The sequence below is a fragment of the Centruroides vittatus genome, unplaced genomic scaffold (genome assembly GCF_030686945.1).
Source record: "Centruroides vittatus isolate TY-2023 unplaced genomic scaffold, ASM3068694v2 contig_738, whole genome shotgun sequence".
In the NCBI taxonomy this organism is placed as follows: domain Eukaryota; kingdom Metazoa; phylum Arthropoda; class Arachnida; order Scorpiones; family Buthidae; genus Centruroides; species Centruroides vittatus.
In genome coordinates, this window is record NW_027122474.1 from 3,723,430 (window position 1) to 3,740,753 (window position 17,324).

The following is a 17,324-nucleotide window of genomic DNA, read 5'->3' on the forward strand; positions in this document are numbered from 1 at the left end:
ATTTTTGTACTTAAATAATTTAAAAAATTATATAAAAATATACAAAAAGAGTACATAATATTATATTATTATTATTATTATTATTATTATTATTATTATTTTAAAATTTGAATAAATGATTTTTAACAAGTAATTTATGTACAATGAATTTTGACATGTAAGAAGGGGGGGGGAGAAAAAAAGATTAATGAATTTTAAGTGCAGATAAAACTCCATTTAATGACAAAATTTCTTGATTTATACGTTTATTGATTTTCTTAGTACAAGTTTATAACGTTTAAGAAAATATCCAGATGATTTTTATCACCATAAATGAGTAATTAGTCTAGTTATTCCTTTATTCATCATAAAAACATGTTTATTATTAATTCTATTTAATTATATAATTAATGATCATTATATATATATTAAAATATCTTTTGATGGTCGAAATTAATAAATTTAAAATTAATTTTACTGACTCATATTTCTTATTAATAACCTCATTTATAACATATTTTATCTACAAAAAAAATAATAAAGTCGATATTTTAAGTTATTAATAAATATAATAAATGAAATTTTATTTTTTGGATTTTTTTTTATAAATTCATTTTTTAAAATTAATTAAAGAGATTCTTTTTAAATTCTACTATAAGAGACATTTATATATTGAAAGTTTAATGGTGTTGCTATCTTGTGAAGGATAAATGATTTGATTTTGCAATTGTAAAATGTTAAATAATTCAAAAATAAAAATTGAACATCTTCATTAATCTCTTTCAACGATTTAAACCATTTTTAAACGGTTATAAATTGTATAACTTCGAAGAGAATTCCAAGAAATACAAGATTCTGAGAAAACTCTTTACCATGATTACAAAGAATTTTATTGATTACAATTTAAACTCTAAAAAATATATCTTATTACAACGAAAGCTGGAAGACATTTTATAGAATATCTTTAGAATTTCTAAATCAGCATCACTATTCTTCGAGGAAAGAGCAATGCTCTTTCCTCGTAGGATAGTGATGCTGATGGAGTCGAGATCTACTAGTTGAGAAACTATATTATAGACTATTGTATGAGATATTTCCAACCTTATTTACACTTTCCAACGACAGAAATATCGTTTAATTTAATAAAAATATGTACATTATTCGAAGTTACCGCGTTCTACTAGTTGATTAGGCTATTGTATAAAATCAGCTTAAGGATTTTGAAGAGAATCTTATTGATTTATTTAAGAATATTCATTAAAATACTTACAAAAGAGGGATTATAATTTGTAATTTAACATTATGTTTTGTATCTTTATATGCAAATTTAAACCAAAATGTAAAGCTAAAAACTATTATAAAGGAATATTTTTTAAAAAAAAGGTACTTTTATTCAAGCAACTGGAACAATTTCTTAATGAAATTTGCTTCATTAATGACTACAAAACTTGAATTATTAGAGCTTACATCTATTAAAAGGATTTAAATTAATCTAGATTAATGAATATTTATTCTCCTGCTATTAAATATCTTAACTTAGAAAGTATAAGAGATAATGCTTTAAAAGTATTCTACAATAATGAACATGGAACATCAATAAAGCACTAGCATTCGTTTAACACATTACAGTCAAGAAAAATAATAATAAAACATCGTAAACACGATCCAGTACAATAAATTTTCTTATAGTTACTAGTCTTTCTTCTGGAAAAAAACAGTTAAAATATATATTTTATATTAGAAAAACAGCCACAGAATTAGTTTTAATATCAAATTAAAAGTCTGTTCCAACGTCTAGATATTAAATTAATGAAATTCATAACTAAATTTGAAGCAAAACGTGTCCTTGATCATTAAATGTGTGATTTTTATACGAAACTTTTGTGATTTTTTCGCTTGTGTGTGATTTTTATATGAAATATTTAACATATCTAAAATCGAAGAGTGCCTATTCATTTCTCATATTCATTTTTTCCGAACATTTAAGAATCTAAAGATAATCTTCATCTTGGGCTTCCTACTGATGTGATGATAGTCTCTCGACTATTTGATGTAAAAATAAATTTATAAGAAGATTTTAATATAAATTAACGCTTTCTAACGTGAGAATGTTTATGCAATGATCAATTAAATGAATCTTTATTGACTTGAGGGAAGACTCTATCAGACAATGAATTAATGTAATTATATTTATACATTTTAAACATTATTTAATAAATTAAAACAAATTAAATAAGTTTATGTAATTATAAAATGATTAAGATAAAAGCATATAACAGCAATTATTCGATATGACTTTTATATAAATAAATACTGTATATAACCAAGGATCTAGTAAGTAATCATTCATCCACATTAAAAGTCTATTTTTTAGTAAATGACAAAAGATCTTCCAAAAACAGAAAAAAGGGCTATAGGACGGCAATTAAGAGGAGAATTTCTATATCTTTTTTAGTAATATATATAATTAAATATTTTATAAAATTCCAACCTGAGATATGCTCTGACAACCAATGTGTAAAAACCTGGCACTGATCCATCAAGAGTCTGAGAAATCGCCATATTGTGTTCATCTATCGTAAATTTGCCATCAAAATATTCATTTTTAGCAGAATATTTCAGAAAACAAAGGGCCAATTCTCTTTAATTCGCTACAGAATGCATCTATGTTAATCATAAATTCCAATCAATTAATGCCTTCAAAGACTGTTTATTTGACTTTCTGTATTTATTATTGACCAAAATTAACAGTTGTTTTAAAATATATTAATGGTTAATGTTAAATTTTTAAAGTAAATTTGTTTTTTTCCCTCTTTCCCAACCCTGACTCTAGATGATAGCTTAGTCCAGCAACAGGTTGCGTAACTTTCCCGGCATGAATTAAAAATTGTGTGCTGCTCCATCTGTTATGATATTTTATTTAAAATGTTTTGATATAAATAATTGTTATAAAATGGCGTAAAAGCTTAATTTTGAAAATAGAGATTGAAAAAATTGTAAATGACAATAACGAGTCCCTACTCGAGATATGACGTATGATCCCTCGCTCTATCTCCTCACTCCGTCGACCTTTAACCCCCAAAATTTAATAGCAGCAATGCCACTAATACACAAACTTCCCTGCAAAATTTCAGAAATTTTCGACAAAAGGCACAAGAGTTATTAAGCTTCAAAGAGGTTCAAAGACAAAATTTAAATACAGTAAACCTGTCCAAAACGGAATTTTTTATATATTGGGAATAAAAAAAAAATCAATATTTAAAGTTGAATATAAAAAAAAAATAAATAAGCAAAAATATGAAATTTTGTAATAAATATTTTAAAACGTATTTCAAGTAGGTAATATTAAATATATTTATGACTTATCGTATTCTAAATATTTTAAATAAAAATTCTATTATATATTTTAATATACGAAAAATAAAATATAAATAATTTATTTATTTTATTTATTAAAATCAATTTGTTTATATTTAAAAATTATAAATTTGTTTAGATTTTACATCATAGATTTACGAAAATAAATTGTATGCATATAAAGTTATTATTTAAAATATACAAATTAATTGTTAAAATAAACAAATAAAACGTTAAAATATTATATATTTACAGTTAAAATATAAATATACAACATTGAAATTTTAAAATTCAATAGAAATTAAATAAATTTTTAAAGAATACGAGTTGTACGATGCTGAAGATGCTACTCATCTTGAGCTTCCTACTCATGCGATGCTAATTTCCTTGACTATTATATATAAAAGTCCATAAAAAATGGATTAAAATATCGAATTATTTGATGAAAAAAACTTAAATAAAAATTTTAACAGAAAAGTTTTAATCGAAATTAATATTTTTACATATCTCATCTCATTCAGTTTCTGTATAAATATGAATAATATTAGATTTATTGTTATTATTAATTACAAAATTTATTATTATAATATACAAAATTAAACATTAAAATTTTAAAAACTCATAAAATATAAAAGAATTTTATCAAGAAAGATGCTAACAATGATTTTACTCTTGAGCTTCCTATTGATGGGGTGCTGATTTTCCACAATATTTTACATAAGAATTAATGTAAAACTCAATAAAATGACATTAAAACGATTAAATTATTATTTAATATAGAATTTTATTAAATGTAAAAAAAAATTTTTTTAATTAAATATTTTACTTAAAATTACATTTTAAAATCTTTTATCACATTCGAATCGTATATAAAATGCGATAAAATAATAGATAAGAGGGAATTGAAAGTTAGAAAAGTAAACATAATTAAAAGTTTAGTGACAAATAATTGAAAATATGACTTAACGAAGTTCCTGATCATATTTAATACCAAATAATTCCAATTATTATAAATGATAATCATGTTTCATCATCATCTTGATCCAATATAAATTCTTTAATAATGAATTGCAGATAAGCAGCTTTAGTTATTATAATAATGTTATAATAAAATGCGATTGTAAAATATTCTATAAATATTTTAAAACTTTATATTATATCATTAATTCATTTTATACAATTTTAATGCATTTATAACTTGTAAAACATCGACCGATTTCATCTTGTTTACCAATATTTTTTTTAAAATAATTTTCTAGCAGAATAATATTTAAAATTTATTAATAAAAAATTTTATAATATAATATTATTAGCTTTAAATTTAACTTGAATTTTACTGATAAAATGCCAATTAATTTCACTTAAAAGATGCTTTAGAAGAAGAGTTTATAAACAAAAGAAACGTTTTTTTTATTGTTTTTTTGAAGTAAAGGAAACTTTATTCTCACGTTTTTCAACACACAGACAGACAAACTTACCAAAAAATAAAAAAATAAAAAGAAGAAAGTAGAAGATTAGATATCAATGATCGAAACAAACCACCATCCGTCCCAGCAGAATTTTCGACACACTTCAATCATCAATCTATTTGAAGTCTAAGACTTCAAAGAAATGAAGAAAAATATTTCTTCTTTCTATTCTACTTTGTCATTTCTTTTGAAATGTTATCGTGAAAAAGAATTCTTCCTTTTCCTTTTTTTTATATATTTATTTATTATTATTATTATTTTTTTCTAAAAATGCATTTTATGTCACTGGCCTCAATCCACAGACTAGAGGCTAAATTCCGTTATATATCCATGCTATTAATTGCCTTAAAACTTATTAAAATTAAATATTTATAAAATAAAATTAAAAAAACACACCTTTTAAACGTTTTATTTTTAATATATTTAACCATTTATGTTTAAAGTGTCTTAGATAAATGCGCCTCTTTCGATTGATCTCGAGCATCTTTTGTATGGAATTGATGCAATTTATCAACTTATTTACTAAATTTAAATGGGTAAATCGATTTAAAAAAAATTACTAAATTTATCCAATAAAAGAAAATTTGTTTTTAATTTACTTGAATAAAGGGGGGAAAGTTAATTTTGTTTACAGACGTTGCATCGCTTCTCTACTTATTTGTTATGTAAAACTCTATTGGAAATACTTATTATTTTTACTTTTAAGGTTAAAAAAATCAATTTAGTGAATTAGAAAATAACTAATTAAAATGTTTAATTAAAAAAAATATATAAAATAGAATGAGAAAAATAAAGTTTTATTCGTCTTTTGTATTGTTGATTGGCATGATAATGAAACCTTTCTTCCACTTAATAAATCGTTTCAAATCATTATCATGTTCATTCTATTGATTCATTATCTTTTGTGAATCTTTCATTCAACATTAAAATATGGAACAATGATTGAATTGATGCATTAAATAACGTTACAAGACAATTTGGAAAGTATCAAACCGAACAAAACTCGTTTATTTCTGCTGAAAAAATTTGGTTTTTTGGTAAAATTATATAATTTAAATTATTTTTTAACATTAAATTAAGATAAAATAACGAATAATTAAATATTGACATCAGAATATTATAAAATAACTTATTTGTTTTTGGTAAACGATGAGTAAAGACATGTAAACAACTCCTACAAAACTCTTAAATTTAAGAGAATATAACTTTAAATTGGGATTTAAAATTTAAAATATTAATAAAAATTTACATTAAAGTAAGCTTTTATAAATTTTATAAATATAATTTTTATATATTTTATTTAAAAGAAAATCAAAGTATGGAAAGCTCTTACTTAAGCAACTTGAAAGTATTTAAATTAGCGCATATTCTGTAAAATTTTTATGTTAAAAATATAAAAAAATATATTAAAAATTAATTTTAATTTGTTATTCTTTTAATAATTATTTAAAATATTCTATAAATGAAAAAAATTTGAGCTGTTCTCTATGTTTATATCTAAGGAATCTCTTTATGTTTTTTGTAAGAAACTTTCAGCAATTTTTTGTTTTTTTTTTTATAAAAATAAGAAGATAAAGAACAAAAAATACATATTTTTAAAACAATAAATAAATAAATACATTTTTTTTTTACAATTTATACGAATTTACGTGTAGACGACAACAATTTTTGTTACGTCAGTATACGTAAGTGTATACATATTTTCACAATTTCTATCAAAAATAAATATTGATTTATGAATAAAAGAATATAAAATTGCTTTACTTTCAAATATAAATTTATTATTTAGTTTTTAAAGTCTAAAAAATAAAAGATATTCTTCGAGGTTTCCATTGAATTTGCATTGAAATTGTCACTTGTCCTTCAAGGAATAAAATAAAAATATTGTATTCAATGCCTTATTATTCAAAAATATATTATAAAAATATAATAGAAAATTCAATTTTTGTACCTTTAATGGATAATTTTGAAGAATTTGTATTCATATTTGGCTTTCTTGAACTAATTAATCAATTAATTCGCTTCATTTATTGGATAAGAAATTTTTTTATTATGTTTTAATGATAATTAATGAGAAAAATAATAATAATAATTTTTATAAATTTATCAAGAAAGTTATAAAACTTTCAGCAATTTTAATTGAATTATTATTTATTTAAATTACAAGTAAAGTTGTTCAAAAATCCAATTAAAATTCATTTTCTTAATTCAAATTAGATTTTTATATTAATCATCATAATTTAGTAAATAAACAATTAATATTATTTATTTTATAATTTATTTCTTTGCAATTTACTCGAATTTTCAACAATTTTTAATATTCTAAAGCTGTATTTTATCCTATTTATCATTAAAGTACGTGAACTTATTTAAAGATATATTATTTTTTTCATAATAAAATACACAAAATCATAATAATTTTTATTCATAATTTATCTTTCTTTACCAAAAAATCATTTTTTGATAAATGATATTTTAATATCATTTATCAAAAAATTCTTCGAATGAATATGAAAAAATGGGAAAAATATTTTTAAAAAATTGGTATTTTACTCCTGAAAAATGAAAAAAAAGAAATAAATCTGTTAAAATTCTTATAAACGACAGAAAAATCAATTGTATATTCGTAAAATAAATTATATTTTTATATTTTTAAACATTAAATTAAATTTTTTTACGTTTTAAATTCTATTTAATTGCATTTTTTTAATGTTAAAAGTGTTTTACATCATTAAAATTTCATTGGAAAACAATGATTTTTTAATCTTCTCTATTTAATTTACTCACGTTATAGGTTATAAAATCAAAAATATTTATGTAAAATGTTAAATAAAATTTAATTTAAATTGTATAAAATTTATATTATTTTCTATAAAACAGTACAAAGTTAAATTATAAATAATTACGCTTTCTTTCTATTGATATATAACCATCTTGGATAGCTTCTATCAATAATGTAATGTTAGAAAATAGCCTAAAGTTAAAGAATTCTCAGATAAAATGATAGAATTCATTGTTGAAACAAGTGGATAGGTCGACATACGAACAATTTGTTGAAGGATGTATCTGGAGTAACGTCAATTCATCCTTCTGCCTCTTATAATCTGATTTCCAGGGATGAACAAGAGTAGCATCTTAGGAAAAAAATTCGAATTATAAATATATAAATTATTAAAAACAATTAATAAAATATTATTTATATTCACCAGAAAATTTAAAACAAGATAAATTTATTATTAATTATTTTAAAAGATAATAAACTAAGATAAAAAAATATTAGAAATGAATAATTTGTAAAGAATTTTAAAGGTTTATGAAGGTTTAAAATTAAAATATATTTGATTTATATTTTGATTTATTATATTATTAATGTGATAAAAAAAAGAATGGGAATTTTTATAGAATATTTAATAAAAATTATGTTATAAATTTTAAAATTATATTAGGAATGATTATAATTTATATTTTTAACATTAAATAGTAAATTTTTATAAGTATATTTTCGTTAAATCTGACTTAAAAACACGCTACTTCGACTGACTTTCATCACAGTTACTGGTGAATTAAACTCGATTTTTAATTAATAACTTATAAAATTTTAATAAAAATCTGTATAAATATTAGTAAAAGTATTTATAGATTTTTTTTAATTGGAACAAAAGATGGTTTAAAAAGTTTTTTCCCTTCTTTTTCGGAGCTTAAGGTGGCATTCATTAGTCCATGTAATCCGATTATATCAAGTTTTGTGACAGAAAACCTGTTAGAAATTTACTTGCAAAGAGCAAAAGATAAAGTTAAGATCAATTTTCAATAAATCTGATAGATTTTTATGAATTTAACAAGGAAAATTTTATTAAATTTAGTGAATTTTTTAAGGAGATAAAAGTAGTTTCTTGTGAAGTTATAGATTCGTACATCAAGTCACGATACCTTGTTATTGTATAAATCAATGTTGATTTACTAAGCAAGCAATATATGCAATCAGTGTCGGATGCGAATTGCATAGATATGAAGGATAAGAATAATAAAATAATACAAGTCTAGTTACAAAGAATAGATAAGGAAAAAATTGTGAGTAGAATATTAAGTTACTTCAACTGTATGAATTAGAATATAAAACAGCAATTCTCATAAGATTATAGATACAGTTTTCTGGTAAATTCCCTATCATTTATATCTTGTAAGATCATTTTTATGTAACATTTATATCAATGATTCAATGGGCGAGAGTAAACATGATAAGATATAAGTCAAGAAAGAGGGGTGGAAAAATAAACTTGTATAGATGACTACCGAGATTTTATGCTAGAAACAAGTATTTCCATCTCTTGTATATCGTTTATCATATAATATTATATATAATATGAGTAATAGTTGCATTAAAGGGAGGATGAAAAATGTTATCTTTGCATGAGAAAGCACAGAGATGAATAAGATGAGTCGATATACTCAAATGAGATTCAGTTATATTGAGTTAAAAAGAAGAAATTTATTTAAAATAAGCAATAAAATTCCATAATATTAAAAAAAATAATATTTACTTTCTTTTTATTGATAACAATATGATTAAATTATCGTAGGATATCTTTATGCGTAATATAATGAGCGAAAAAATCATATATAAAATGTCTAAAAATCTGTAAATATATGAGAAATTCCAGATGTTTACGACATTAAGCAGTTCAGTGTTTGTGTAGAACCATTCTAGAAGACTTTTTCTAGTAATTTTTTCTCCAAAAATAAAGCTATCAAACCAATCAAAATATATAACTCCATAGTAAATAAACAAACGTAGAATATAATAATTTTATATAGAAAGTTGCTCAAGAAAATGATATTTTCTTCTACGTTTTCCTGTGTTAAGTTGATTTCTGTAAGGGTAGATTAGTTGAAGAAAGTTGACAAACTGTCACCTTTCATTGATACCAACAATTAGATGCTGTACTTCACTAAGTATTGCAAGTCTTAAGACAAGTATTAAGCTGGACAATAATACTTTGTTCCACTGTTTGACTCTTAAGATTACATTCAGGAAAGCATTTAGACAGCTTACGACTTTGATCTAGTTTGGCCCTCTTCCAAAGTATCAATCAAAAGTATATATTTTAGTCATTGCTTCGAGTGTTAAGTATATAAATTTTAAGTACAGAATCTTCTTATAAAACTAAAATTTACCATGCAATTCATGCAGATGATTTTTTTCTATAAATTGCCATAATAATATTTAATAATTTTATATATAAATATTGTAATAAATTAATAATAATTCCCTCTCTAATCATGGATTTTTCTTTATAATTCTCTATTGATATAAAAATTAATGAATTTTAATTGATGGCTGTAATGCAGGAAAACCAACATTTATAAACATTTCTTTTTATTTATATTAATTTTATGTTAATTAGCATAAATTTTTTTTAATGAAAATAACATTAAAAATTTGACATTTATATAAATTTGTAACTTTATTTATTCTAATTTTAATAATATTTTTTATTTTATTATGTATTTTGTTACATAATTGGCAAGGACTTTTCTGAAATAAAGTGAAATAAATAAAGAATTCTAGTAAAAACATTTATACAAATAAATAAAAATTTATTAAAGCCTTTTTGAAATTTAATTCCTTTAGGATTTTAATTTTTTATTCCGAATTGCCAGGAGAATTAATATACAAAAATAAAATTTGTGTACATATTAGCTTTCCTGCATTGCAAATATTTATTAAAAATGATTTCTTTCGTATGAGAATTTATTTATAATAATAAATATAAATAAAATAAACCAGCAACAAGTTGCTTAACTTTCCTGGCAATATTCAAAATTTTGGTGGCGCCATCTTTTATCATATTTTATTTAAATTTTTAAAAATATTTTTGACTATTATCAAATGTCAAAAAGATTAATTTTCAGGGTAAGGATGAGTTTTATAAAAAATTGTTAATGCTAATAACGAATAAAATCGTCATTTAGTCCAATCCTACTGAGATACACACGACCCCGATTATCTCCCCATTCCCTTGACCTTTAACCACCAAAATTTAACAGTATAAAACCCCCCCTAATAAACAAACCTCCCTGCAAAATTTCAGAAATTTTCGAACAAAAGCACAGGAGTTATTTAGTGTCAAAGAGGTGAAACATCTGGTCATACTTCTCCTCTGTTATACACAGTATATAACAGCTAGGAAAATAAAAATGGCCATTGTTTGGAGGTCCTGTTTGCATTTCAAAAAGAAACTGGCCATCATTTAGAGGGGTTTTTTATTGCAACTTCAACTCTAAAGGGTTCTACTAATTTAGCTTCTGATTTATGCAAAATTCATCCGTAAATAAATGAATCTTAACGTTTCCTAATTTAATTTCTGCAAAACATTTCTGCAATTAATTAAATTCTCAAGAAAAAAAACTCATTTATAATTTGTTTTAATTCTTTCTGAAGTAATTAATCACAGAAAGAAACGAACTTATTCTATATTTAGTTAGAGAGTTTCTCTTCGCAAACCTATCAAGAAAAACGTTCTAAATAAATAAAAGTATAGTTCTTTCCATGATAAATAATTAAATTTAACATATTATATTCATAATTTTGCCTCGTAAAGTATTAATGTGTGTATATGAAAATAATAGCATATGAATTTATACGAAAAATTATGAAAATAAAAATCAAACTATACTTATCATAAATTAATAAAAATATTTAATTTTTCGTATAAATTCATATGCTATTATTTTCATATACACATATTAATACTTTACGAGGCACATATTAATCCAATCTTACAATAAACTGTAGAGTATACAGTGTATGTATAAGTGTAAACAAAAGCTACAATAGTGTATGTATAGTGTGTCGTGTAATACTACAGTGTGTATAAAACTACAGTTTATTGTAATTTTATAATGTATTCAGCTTACAATTTAGTGCATTGTAGTATATTGAAATTGTAATGAAGTGCCTTAATAGTGTATTCAGGTTGCAACATGGTATATTTCTAGTGTACCCAGGTGACAATGTAGTGATTTGTAGTGAATTGTAGTGTATTTAGGTTACACTTATTGTAATCTAACTACACTGCAAAAAATAAAACATTCATTAACATCATACAAATTCTATAAATTCAGAAAATAACTTACATTTTAAAATGGCAAAACATACAGGGGCAACTTATTCAAAATCACAACTATACCTCAAATTATACTCACATTATTATAGATTAACGCGTAGTTTAATTAACAAACTAATCAATAGGCATGGAGGCGTTTATACATAATTTATTTTTCTAATTATCTACATAATTTAAATTTTTAAGAAATTCAAGGTAAGATACTTAGTTTTAAAAAATGAAGACGTCTTATGGGGTTCATTTTCATTCAAGCTAAAAGGTTAGTTTATCCTCTTATAAATTAAGAAAACCTTATTTATACGGATAACCAACTTCATTTTTTATATTAACCATTATAAATTATAAAAAAAGACTAACTTCCACTTTTTATCTTATTTTTTCAGTTTAACTCATGTTCATTCATGCATAAAGCTGTAAAAATAACTCATTAACTGTTAAAAAATGAAACGAAAAGTGATGAATTGTTTAAATTTCAAATTTTCAATAGTATCACTGAAGAATCTTTCATTCCTAAATCTTATCAAATGTTTATTTTGATACTTTACAGCTTGTATAAATAGCAAGCTAATATAATTTTCTTCAAGAATTTATTATAATTTTAAACATTTGAACTATAATGAACAATTATTTATTGTGACATCATCACAATGCCGGGATGCAATTTTTAATCAAAATTTTTAACTTATTTCATTTAAAATATACGCTCTCCACCTCAAATTAGTAGTGGCTTGCCCCTGTACATCATACTTTTCCGTTAGCATCAGAGTCGTGCAGGTCATCTATCTAACTCCTTCCAGGGGAAATTTTTGAATTGAAATAACGTGACTTCCAGTACAAATCGGAAGTTCGTATATAGGAACCAAATATGGAAAGATTAAGGGCAGGAGGCCCCTAATCTTTTCATATTTGGTCTCGGCTTTCATCTACTTCCGTTCTCGAGATTAAGGAACGATAGAGGACATTTACGGGTCTACATTTTTTAAATTAGAAATTAAAAATGTTATAAACAATTTTTTACGATAATTATAGTAATAAACTTGTAATAATTTAAATTAAAATTTAGATAAAGAACACAACGACAAACGTAAAAAAATATTTAAAATACGATTATTAATTTTTAATATTTATTTATTTATGTTACGTGGCGCCATCTGTTGAATTTAATATATATTTATGAGTATCTCATGACTTGAAAGAGCTATAAATATATTATATATATATAAAGTTATGAAAAATAGTAAAATATAATAATAATTAAAAAACTGAAAATATAAAAAGATATTTTAAACTTGAAAAAAAATGTTTTATTTTATAAAATATTTCGATTAAATTCATTCATTAAATAGATTTTTATAGATATATTTTTCATCATTAACCGAAAGTTAATGAGAGTGATACGTGAAGGAGTTTTTAGAAAAGTAATTAATCGTACATTTTAAATATTTTTATTATTTTTTATTTAAAAAAAATGTATAATAAACGACCACTCGTTTCTTTTAGACAAAACGACTTTTTGAAGAATGCACTTGTAAAATAATGAAATCCTTAAAACTTCCAGTTAAAAAAAACAACCTCATTTAACTTTGATGAAGAAAATTTTTAATTAGAAAAGATGCAAAAATCTATAAACTTAACGTTAATAATTGCAGAAAAATTTCTCAAATACATCGTATTTATTTTAATAATTTTGATTCATCCTATCCTTCAGGAAACTTCTCTTTCTTATCCTCTTTCTCATCCCCTCACTCTCTCCCTTTCCTTAGCTTAGACGTTTGAATAGACTCTACCTCCTAATGATAATATTATCAGCTATTTTTCATACTTTCTGAGTCGCCCTATCACACCCTACTGGAATCTTCTCTCCTCTTCCTCATCCCTCACTCTCTTCCTTCCCTCAGCTTAGACCCTTATAAGAGTATGCTTTCTAATGATAACATTATCAGCTATTTTTCATACTTTCTGATTCACTCTAACTACCAGACCCTACTGGATTCTTCTCTCCTCTTCCTCATCCCTCACTCTCTTCCTTTCCTCAGATTCTTAAGCATGCTCTACCTCTCTTAATAATAAAAATACAAGAAGTTAAAATAATAAAAAATTAAATAAATTTTAATTGAATTATGAAAATAAATTAATCGTTTGATTAATTAATTTTTTAAATAATTTCTTAAAGAATTTAATAAAATAAAAATAATTAATTTAATCTAAAAATATTTTTAATGTTTCTTTTATAAATTTAACGATAAAATTAAACTTTTTAACTTCATAAATTCATTAATTCCTCTTAGAATTAATTAAAGGTATAAAATAAATTGTAAAAAAATTAATTTTTAAAGTATTTTGAATTTTATATATTATTTTAAAAATGTAATAATAAAATCGAATAAATATTTAAATAAAAGATATAAAGAAATAAAAAACGTTAATTATAATAATTTGAACTGAAAATTTTAAATTTTATATATTTATTTATATTGAAAACAGGAGGAAAAATTCGTAAAGTTTATCACAAAACGTCATATTAGACATATCAAACGTTAGGGAAATTAATTAAAATCTTTCCAGTTTAATATCCAGCTGTATATCTCGATCACATTTGTGATGACACAAATAAATTCCTCGTGTAGTTGACAACTTATCACCACTGTATCTTCTTTCTTTCATTTCTGATCACCTTCGGGCTCGTTCGATAATGGAGTGAGGAAGAATTTGACGTAATATCCTGTATTGTGATGTCAGGCAACGAACGTAAACATTAAGAAAATCATTTGTTAATAATAATATCAATCTAAGAAAACTTTCAAATTTGAATATAAAAATAAATGCATTATGTATTTATTTTTGTTTTAAAAATAAAATACAGTGGACTCTCGTTAACGTCAACAATCGGCAGTGGCAATTATAACTTCATCAGGACCAGTCGAATTGGAATTAGGGGGCCCAATGTACAGTGTTGACTTCAGACATTTTTCTTCGCGGAAATATTTTCTTATAAAAGATTTATTTCGGGCTTTCTGTTAGTGGATGTCCCAGGCAATTACCTTTTTTGCCCATAGGATAACGCGCCACTGACTATCGGTTAGTATCAGTGACGTAACTTAGATCACGGGTTCCTTGGAAGATTTTTTTCAAGCCTCCTATCTACCCTTCCTGTGAATAGAACCATGGCCTCATAGGGGCAATGTCTCTATTCTCTATCTCTAGCTGTCTTGTGACGTATTCATAGCGCGAAAATCCAAATTAAGATTGTAAAGGTCGCTTTTAGCGTCCTGAGTCGAAAGCCGCACGACAGGATAATTAGTCCCACCTGGAGCTGGGGCCATAAACGGCCGGAAGGATCAAAGGAGTAGCGTCTCCGCTTAAGGGTCATGTGTTGGCCACGTGCCGGCCGGCTTGGGAAAAAAATGTAAATAAAGCACGGACGCAAATGTAAGCTACGTCGGCGGGAAATAGGGCGGACGTCTTTGAAAGCTCTAAGAAAGGGAAGGAACTGATTGGTCGCAGGAGGTAGTAGCAGGATCCCTTAAATTGGTAGGGTGGCGAGCAAAACGGGGAGAAAGGGCGAGAGACCGGATACGTGGTGATCTCTGACACTAGGTAATCCTTTGAGGTGTATAGAGAGAGCGTTCTCCTCTTGGAAAGTCCTCCGGAAAAAGGTTAGTGTAGAGACGGACGGCCACGCGGTTGAGCCATCTCCGGAAAAGCGACTTGAGTTCCCTGGACAGACAAGCCGACGTGCGGCATCACAGCTTTGTTACAGTAGCGTATGTAATGTTGTTGAACATTATACAGACTGTGTAAATATTTGTAGTGTAAATAAACTGTATATAACTACTTGTTGAGTGTGGAGGTGTAGCTTTCCTCGAACCATCTAACGCACATTCTCGAGTCGTAAGGAACAACTCGAGACGGAACATTTGTAAAGATCTTGACGGATAATAAGGGTCTTCACTAAGATACTAAAAGTAATTTCAGGCCGTGGGTGCCAACTGCAAGGGGACAGAACGGGTTCTGGACCGTTAAATCGGTGCCCATATTTCAGGTTTTTTATTATAAATGAATTCACACAGCACTCTTTGACATTACTGTGTAGTATTAGAAAAGAACAGTGCATTCAGTGTGACTTTTTACTTTTTCCTGGCTGTTATATATATAACAGAGGGAAAGTATAGCGATCGGTCAAAGAATGACCCTCAAGATTTTTACATTTTTAGACTCAGGACACCTTGAAACGTCGAGAAATGAAAAAAAATTCGGGGTATTTTCTGTACGTATGGATGTTTGTCTGGGGAGCTCGATTTTGTTTACCATGTTTGAAACTTAATAACTCCTGTGCTTTTAGTCGAAAATTTCTGAAAGTTTGCAGGAGGGTTTGTGTATTAAGGGGATTGATGCTATTAAATTTTGCTGATTAAAGGTCAAGAGGACGGGGAGATAATAGGGTTTGTGTGTATCTCCAGTAGGATCAGACTTAATGACAATTTTACTCGTTATTAGCATTTAGAATTTTTTTTTTTTATAAAACTTCATCAAAATTAAGCTTTTTTGCCATTTTATAATAGTGAAAAATATAAAAAATTTTTAATAAAATATGATAACAGATGGAACCACTAAATGTTGCCGAGAAAGTTAAGCAACTCGTTGCTGGATTTCTTACTACTTAATCTACAGTTTCTTTCTTGCTTGCATGTTTGAAAAGGATATAACAATTTCTTCTATAATTAAATCCTTTGTGGCTCGCTTTCAATAGAAACAATTGATAGATCACTCAGTCTTTCTTGATTAATTGCTGAATAAAGATAGGATTTCATAGTTTTGAGTTTTGAGAATGATTATTTTGCACTAGTTACCGTTCCGAGAATGTTATGAATATCACGCGTGAAAGTCAACACTGACAAGTATAACAATACTCTCTGACGAACTTCCAATACCATTAATCCAATCCCATTTAAAATGATGATGGGAGTGATCTGCAATCAACCATAATACATAAAATATGGCTTCTTAAGCACTCCCACTCAAACGTCTCTTCTGATTGGTAATGACCATGTTGCACCATGCATTCCTTCAAGTTATTATTCGGCCTCATTGGCACGTGGTAAATCCTCGATCGGATCGTTACTGCTACACTACTGATCAGGATCACTTGGTTGCTGAAAGCACAGGATTCAGAGCAGGCGTAGTCTTTTGAAGGCTAGGACCTTCATCACTATGATTTAAGAATAAAATCAGGATCTATCAAACATGTTTTGAGCCGTTTGTTAAATCTAAAAACTAGATTCGTAGGATCTTTATTGTATTTATTTTTTAATGTATTTAATTTAAAATATATGCTCTCCACCTCAAATTATTAGTGGCTTGCCCCTGTACATTATACTTTTAACAATAGAGT